Source organism: Manacus candei, unplaced genomic scaffold (assembly GCF_025592945.1).
Source record: "Manacus candei isolate 608988 ecotype Guabito, Panama unplaced genomic scaffold, ASM2559294v1 h1tg000137l, whole genome shotgun sequence".
NCBI classification, from domain to species: Eukaryota; Metazoa; Chordata; class Aves; order Passeriformes; family Pipridae; genus Manacus; species Manacus candei.
In genome coordinates, this window is record NW_026138185.1 from 215,192 (window position 1) to 223,099 (window position 7,908).

Below are 7,908 nucleotides of genomic sequence, written 5' to 3' on the forward strand. Positions count from 1 at the left end.
ACCGTGCAAAGGTAGCGCAATCAATTGTCCCATAAATCGGGACTTGTATGAATGGCTTAACGAGGTCTTAGCTGTCTCCTACAGATAATCAGTGAAATTGATCTTCCCGTGCAAAAGCAGGAATAACCCCATAAGACAAGAAGACCCTGTGGAACTTTAAAATCTGCTACCACTCCCATAAACAATACTCACCCACAGGGCCTACTCCCCCGGGATTTTGCTGGTGTGCATTTTTTGGTTGGGGCGACCTTGGAGACAAACTTAACCTCCAAATATCAGACAATCCATCTTAACCAAGAACTACCCATCAACGTGCTAATAGTAACCAGACCCAATATAATTGATTAATGAACCTAGCTACCCCAGGGATAACAGTGCAATCTCCTTCAAGAGCCCACATCGACAAGGAGGTTTACGACCTCGATGTTGGATCAGGACATCCTAGTGGTGCAACCGCTACCAAGGGTTCGTTTGTTCAACGATTAACAGTCCTACGTGATCTGAGTTCAGACCGGAGTAATCCAGGTCGGTTTCTATCTATGTTACAACTCCTTCTAGTACGAAAGGATCGAAGAAGTAAGGCCTATGCCACAAGCATGTCTTCGCACCCAGTAATGAACCCAACTAAATTACTAAGAGCTCCACCATAACCCCCTCCTAGAAAAGGACCGCTAGCGTGGCAGAGCTTGGCAAATGCAGAAGGCTTAAGCCCTTTACCCAGAGGTTCAAATCCTCTCCCTAGCTCCAACGCAAACCACATGACAATTCACTTAACCCTCACTTACTTTATTATATCAATATCCTATGCTCTCTCCATCCTCATCGCCGTAGCATTTCTTACCCTAGTTGAACGTAAGATTCTAAGTTATATGCAAGCCTGAAAAGGGCCTAATATTGTAGGACCATTTGGCCTCTTACAACCTATAGCAGATGGAGTAAAGCTATTCATTAAAGAACCAATTCGTCCATCAACTTCATCCCCTTACTTATTTATATCTACTCCTATCTTAGCCCTTCTCCTAGCAATTACAATCTGAACACCACTTCCCCTACCCTTTCCCCTTACTGACCTAAACCTTGGCATACTCTTCCTTCTAGCTCTATCTAACTTGGCAGTCTACTCAATTCTATGATCAGGGTGAGCCTCTAACTCAAAATATGCCTTAATCGGCGCCCTCCGAGCAGTCGCACAAACTATCTCTTACGAAGTTACCCTAGCCATTATTCTCCTATCCGTAATTAGCCTTAGTGGTAACTACACCCTCAATACCCTAGCTACAACTCAAGAACCTCTCTACCTCATTTTCTCCTCCTGGCCCTTAGCAATAATATGATATATCTCCACTCTTACCGAAACAAACCGCGCTCCATTTGACCTGACAGAAGGAGAATCTGAACTAGTCTCAGGGTTCAACGTAGAATATGCTGCAGGGCCATTCGCCTTGTTTTTTCTTGCCGAATATGCTAATATTATACTAATAAATGCACTCACAACCATTCTATTCCTAAACCCCAGCTCACTTAATCTCCCTCAAGAACTCATTCTCCCTACTTTAGCTACAAAAACCCTCCTCCTTTCCGCAGGATTCTTATGAATCCGCGCCTCTTACCCTCGATTCCGATATGATCAACTCATACATTTGCTTTGAAAAAACTTCTTACCCCTAACATATGCCTATGGCATACCAGCCTTCCTATCTCCTATGCAGGCCTACCCCCCTACCTAAGACACTCAAGGAAATGTGCCTGAATCCAAAAGGGTTACTATGATAAAGTAAACATAGAGGTATACCAATCCTCTCATTTCCTAATTTTAGAAAAGTAGGAATCGAACCTACACTAAAGGAATCAAAATCCTCTATACTCCCTCTATATTATTTTCTAGTAAGGTCAGCTAATTAAGCTATCGGGCCCATACCCCGAAAATGATGGTTTAACTCTACCTTAAACCCCAAACCGTAAACCCTAAAACCTAAACCCTAACCCTTGCTAACCTTAACCCTAACCCTAACCCCAACATCTCATAGCAGAGGGAGGGAGGGGCCTGATTCCTCATCAGATATATCAACAGTCAAAAGCCTGTAAGCTCAGTTCTTGCCTTTTCAGGGCTTCACACCGTCAGCACTGGAGGGAGGGAGGGGCGGGACTGCTCATCAGAGGTATCATGCAAGTCAAAAGCCTGAAAAGTCTCCTAGAATGCATAAATCATTAACCATTTCAGTCTCTGACAATTGGTCCACACAGTAACTGCAAGCTATGCCCAAAGCCTGTTCCCTAACCTTAGAAGAGAGACTGCAACCCTCGAGATGTTGGAGGCTCGAGGTAAGGTCCATGACACTAATCATGGCTATAACTCATAACTTCTTGGAGTATGGGGACTTCCCTCCTTCACCCCCGGCAGATCAAGGCCACCACTTCAACTGACAGACATGGAAGCATCGCTGGACCCCACGGGCGGTGACTATATACATCTGTCCACTCTCAGCTTTTCTTTCTCTTACTCTCCCTTGCTCTTCTCCTGCCTTTCTCTCCCCTATGCATTTTCTTTCCCCCCCCAAAGGTTATCTCTGTGTCACATTGGGGTATGACAGCACCCAAACTGCTAGCATGCCTGTTGATACAGAATTGTTAAAATAAACCTTGCCAGTATATGTTTTCAGACACCGATTATTTAGTGTCGTTTCACTTTAATCCACCCCAAGGGAATCCACCCCTCCCCCAACCTCAGAGACTCTCCTGCCCCTCCCCCACCCTCGGGGAACTTCCTACCCTCAGGGCCCCTCCTTCACTTTCAGGGTCCCTCCCTGCCCCTCCCCAACCCTCAGGACCCTCCTGCCCCTCCACCCACCTCGGGGTCCCTCCTGCCCCTCCCCCACCCTCAGGGACCCGCCTACCCCTCCCCCACCCTCAGGGACGGTCCTGCCCTTCCCCCACCCTCAGGGAACCTCCTGCCCTTCCCCCACGCTCAAGGACCATCCTGCTCCATCCCCACCCTCAGTGTTCCCTCCTTCCCCTCCCCCCCCCACTGGGGCCGTTACTGGTCCCTTACTGGTCTGTACTGGGAAGGGAGAGGGGAGGGGCCGCCCCCTCGAGGCCCCTCCCCCCCAGTGACGTCACCGGGTCCCAAAAATAGCCCCGGGGGCCCAAACTGGAGGGGGGACCTGGAGCCGCTCCCAGTGGGACCAGTTCAGGTACTGGGAGGGACTGGGAGGGAACTGGGAGGGACTGGGAGGGACTGGGAGGGGCCAGGGCTTCCCCCCCTCCCCCCCCCTCCGTGTCCTTGGGGTGACCTTGGGGAGGGAGGGGGATGGGCCACTCCCAGTGGCTCCCAGTAACCCCAGTAATGCCTCCGGTATCTCCAGTGACCCCCCCAGTAACCCCAGTCACCCCCCCAGTAGCTCCCAGTAGCTCCCAGTAACCCCAGTGTCTATCCCAGTAGCTCCCAGTAACTCCCAGTAACCCCAGTGTCCACCCCAGTAGCTCCCAGTAACTCCCAGTAAGCCCCCCAGTAGCTCCCAGTAACTCCCAGTAACCCCAGTGACCCCCCCAGTAGCTCCCAGTAACCCCAGTGTCCATCCCAGTAACCCCAGTGACCCCCCCAGTAGCTCCCAGTAACTCCAGTGTCCATCCCAGTAACCTCAGTGACCCCCCAGTAGCTTCCAGTAGCTCCCAGTAACTCCCAGTGTCCCCCCCAGTGCCTCCCAGTATGTCCCAGTTTAACCCAGTTCCCCCCCCGTGGGCCCTGGGCCGGGTGGGGGAGGGGCAGGCTCACATTTCCATGGCAACATCCCTTTCCCTCTGGCCCAGTTTCTCCCAGTTCCTCCCAGTTTAACCCAGTTTTTCCACATTTTTCCCCATTTTTCCACATTTCCCCCCATTTTCCCCATTTTTCCCAGATTTTCCCCCATTTTTCCACATTTTCCTGAATTTTTCCCCATTTCCCCCCCATTTTCCAGATTTTTCCCAATTTTCCCCCATTTTCCCCATTTTTCCCCATTTTGTCCAGATTTTCCCAGATTTTCCCCCCATTTTCCCAGATTTTTTCCCATTTTTACCCCATTTTCCCAGATTTTTCCCCATTTTGTCCAGATTTTCCCAGATTTTCCCCCCATTTTCCCGGATTTTTCCCCATTTTTTCCACATTTTCACACATTTTCACACATTTTTCTCCAGATTTTCCCAGATTTTTTTTCCCATTTTTTCCACATTTTCCCCGATTTTTTCTCGCATTTTTCCCAGATTTGCCCAGATTTCTTCCCCCATTTTCCTGGATTTTTCCCAGAATTTCCCATATTTTCCCCATTTTTCCAAAATTTTTTTTATCTTTCCCCATTTTTCCCCATTTCCTGGATTTTCTCCCATTTTTTCCACATCTTCCCAGATTTTTCCCCATTTTTCCCAGATTTTCCCAAGATTTTTTCCCATTTTTTTAAATCTTTCCCCATTTTTCCCCATTTTCTGGGATTTTTCCCCATTTTTCTCCATTTCCCCCCATTTTCCCCAGAATTTCCAGCATTTCCCCCCCACTTTGTCCCCATTTTCCCAGATTTCTCCCAGATTTTCCCAGATTTTTCCCTATTTTTTCCCCATTTTCCTGGATTTTTCCCAATTTTTCCTCCACTTTTCCCACAATTTCCCACATTTTCCCAGATTTTTCCCACATTTTTTCCCATTTTTCCCACATTTTCTCAGATTTTTCTCCAGATTTTCTTCCAGATTTTCCCACATTTTCCCACATTTTCCCCCATTTTTCTTGATTTTTCCCGATTTCCCCCATTTTTCCGGATTTTTTTCCCATTTTTTCCCATTTTCACCCATTTTTCCTCATTTTCCCCCATTTTCACGGATTTCTCCTCATTTCCCCCATTTTCCCACAGTTTTTCCCAATTTTTTTACATTTGCCCAGATTTTTCCCCATTTTCCCCAGATTTTTCCCAATTTCGCCCCCATTTTCTCGGATTTTTCCCCATTTTCCCACATTTTCCCAAATTTTTTCCCACATTTTCCCAGATTTTCTCCCTATTTCCCCAGATTTTTCCTCATTTTGCCCATTTTTTCCCAATTATTTTCCCCATTTTCCCAGAATTCCCCCCTTTTTTTCCCACATTTCCCCGGATTTTTTCCCAATTTCCCACCATTTTCCATGATTTTTCCCACATTTTTTCCACATTTTCCTAGATTTTTCCTCATTTTCCCCCATTTTTCCCAGATTTTTCCCCATTTTTCTCACATTTTTTTCCCCATATTTCCAGATTTTCCCAGAATATTCCCCATTTTCCCCCCATTTTTTCCCTATTTTCCCAGATTTTTCCCATTTTTTCCCCTTCCCCCCCATTTTTTCCACATTTTTCCCAGATTTTCTCCCATTTTCCCCAGAATTTCCCAGGTTTTTTCCCAATTTTTCCCCATTTTCCCAGTTTTTTCCCAATTTTTTCCCCATTTTCCCGGATTTTTTCTCCATTTCCCCCCATTTTCCCAGATTTTCCCCACATTTTTCCCACATTTTCCCAGATTTTCACACATTTTTTCCCATTTTCCCCCTTTTTTCCTCATTTTTCCATATTTTCCCATATTTTTCCCCATTTTCCCCAGAATTTCCCACATTTTCCCCCATTTTTCCCCATTTCCCCAGATTTTTCTCACATTTTTCCCAGAATTTTCCGCAATTTCCCCATTTTCCCACATTTCCCCACATTTTTCACCATTTTCCTGATTTTCCCCCCATTTTCCCCACATTTTCACAGATTTTTCTCCAGATTTCCCCCACATTTTTCCCCCATTTCCCCACATTTTCTTGGATTTTTGGGTCCCCAGTTTTCCAAATTTCCCAAATTTCCCCAGTGGGAAAAAATGGGGGGAAAAAAACAGGAATTTGGGGGAAAATGGGGAAAAATTGGGGAAAAAAAGTGGGAAATTTTGGGAAAATTGATAAAAATGGGGAAAAATGGGGGGAAATTTAGGAAAACTGGGGGAAAATCCGGGAAAATGTGGAAAAACGGGGGAAATTTTGGGGAAAAAGTCAGAAATTTGGGGAAATGGGGGATTTTGAGGGGAAATGGAGGGAAAACAGTAAGAAATTTGGGGAAGACGGGTGAAAAATCAGGAAAAATGGGGGATAATTGGGAAAAATTAGGGGAAATTTAGGAAAAAATTGGGAAAAAATGGCGGAATTTGGGGAAAATGGGGAAATTTGGGAAAAATGGGGTGAATTGAGAAAAAAATGGGGGAATTTGGGTAAAATTGGATGAAAAATTGGGGAAAGTTGGGAAAAATGGGGGGAAATTTGGGGAAAATTTGAAAAAATGGGGGAAATTTGGGAACAATGGAAGGAATTTGGAAAACAAATGGCGAAAAATTGAGAAAAATGGGGAAATTTGGGAAAAATGGGGGAAATGGGGGGAAAATTGGGGAAAGAGTGGGAAATTTGGGAGAAATGGATGAAAAACTGGGAAAAATGAGGGGAAATTTGGGAAAAACTTGGGTGTCCCCACCAGGTTCGGCCCCGCCATGGCCCCGATAGCCCCGGGATCAGGTGAGACCCCTACCCCATGCCCTGACCCCTCCCCCTCCCCGAGGTCACTGCCCTGACCCCCCGAGTCCAGGCTGTGACCCCTCCCCCACCCCATGGCCCCTCCCACACTTTATGGCCCCTTCCCCATTCTGTGGCCCCTCATCCACTTTATGGCCCCTCCCCCACTCTGTGGCTCCTCCCCCACTCTGTGACCCCTCCCCCATTCTGTGACCCCTCTCCCACTCGGTGGTCCCTCCCCCACTTTACAGCCTCTCCCCCACTCGGTGACCCCTCCCCCACCGACAGCTTCTCCCTGCAGAGAGAACAGCCAACACACTATTTCACTTCTCACTTTAACAAAGCTCTTTTCTCCGTCAAGCCCCTCAAAGGCGCCAAGGCCACATAGGAGGCCACACACAAACAGTACTCCTCTTCCCACTTGACTACACCTTCTCCCTCACTGTTCTACAGGGAACACCAGGAATCTGCTCGCAGAGGCCTCTCCTTTCCCATCAGTAGCTCAGCACAAGGAGCTAAAGGAGCTCAAGCCTTAGGCCACAAGAGCTGACAGCGAGGAAACTTTGGGAGCAAACTAATGCTGCTAACACGGACCCAGCTGAATCCAGCACACAATCACAGAATCCAAGAGTCCTTCAGCTTGGAAAAGACCTCCAAGCTCACTGAGTCTTGTGCAGCCCCTCCCTGACCGCCTGCAGGGACTGGATGATGCTTTGCACAAGCACCAAAAGGAATGTTGTGAAAGCCATGGCCTGCAGGAGGACACAGAGAAGGGCTTGGTTGGGGCTGGGAAGGAGGGAGCTGGCGCTGGGGGAGCGGGGATGGAACCTCCGGGATGTGGCGCAGCAAGGACAGGGGCCCAGGCAGCTGGCAGGCGGCAAGGCCTCACCCCCTGCCCCAGTAGCAGCACCGGGCCCTGCCCAAGGCGCTCCTGCCAGGGGCTGGGCCATGCAGGCAGGGGCAGAACCCACTCCCTGGGGCGGCCTTGCTACCCTGACCCTCGTCCGGCCCAGCCTCTCCCTGTGTGCGTGCTCCCCACAGCACAGGCTGCACTGGGCAGCATCCCCTGATGGGCCCTGCAGAGCTGCCCCACGGGGACACTTCCCTTTTATGTCACAGGTGCCACAGCCTGTCCCAGCCAGCCCTGCCCATTGTCCCCACCCTGGCTCAGTGACTCACAGTGGCCCCTGGCAACCAAAGAACCAAAGCCCCACACCCCCAGAGTGCAGCCCTACCCATGTGCAAGGGGCCCCCAAAGGGTTCCCTGCACAAAGCAGCCCTCCAAACCCTTGTCAGATAGAAAACTGGGGGACGTGACCCTTGGATGCTTTTAGTACAGAGATACAAGCTTTTCTTGAATAATGGAGGGGGTCACTTTT

General features: G+C 48.6%; 1 long non-coding RNA gene across 1 annotated transcript; it reads left to right on the forward strand.

The window, feature by feature from the left end:
- The first annotated feature begins 2,993 nt into the window (after positions 1–2,993).
- LOC127462722 (uncharacterized) lies at positions 2,994–7,261 on the forward strand. The gene is made up of 3 exons (XR_007900534.1): positions 2,994–3,191; positions 6,495–6,532; positions 6,983–7,261. It is a non-coding gene; the product is annotated as an uncharacterized LOC127462722 (long non-coding RNA).
- Positions 7,262–7,908: the final 647 nt, after the last annotated feature.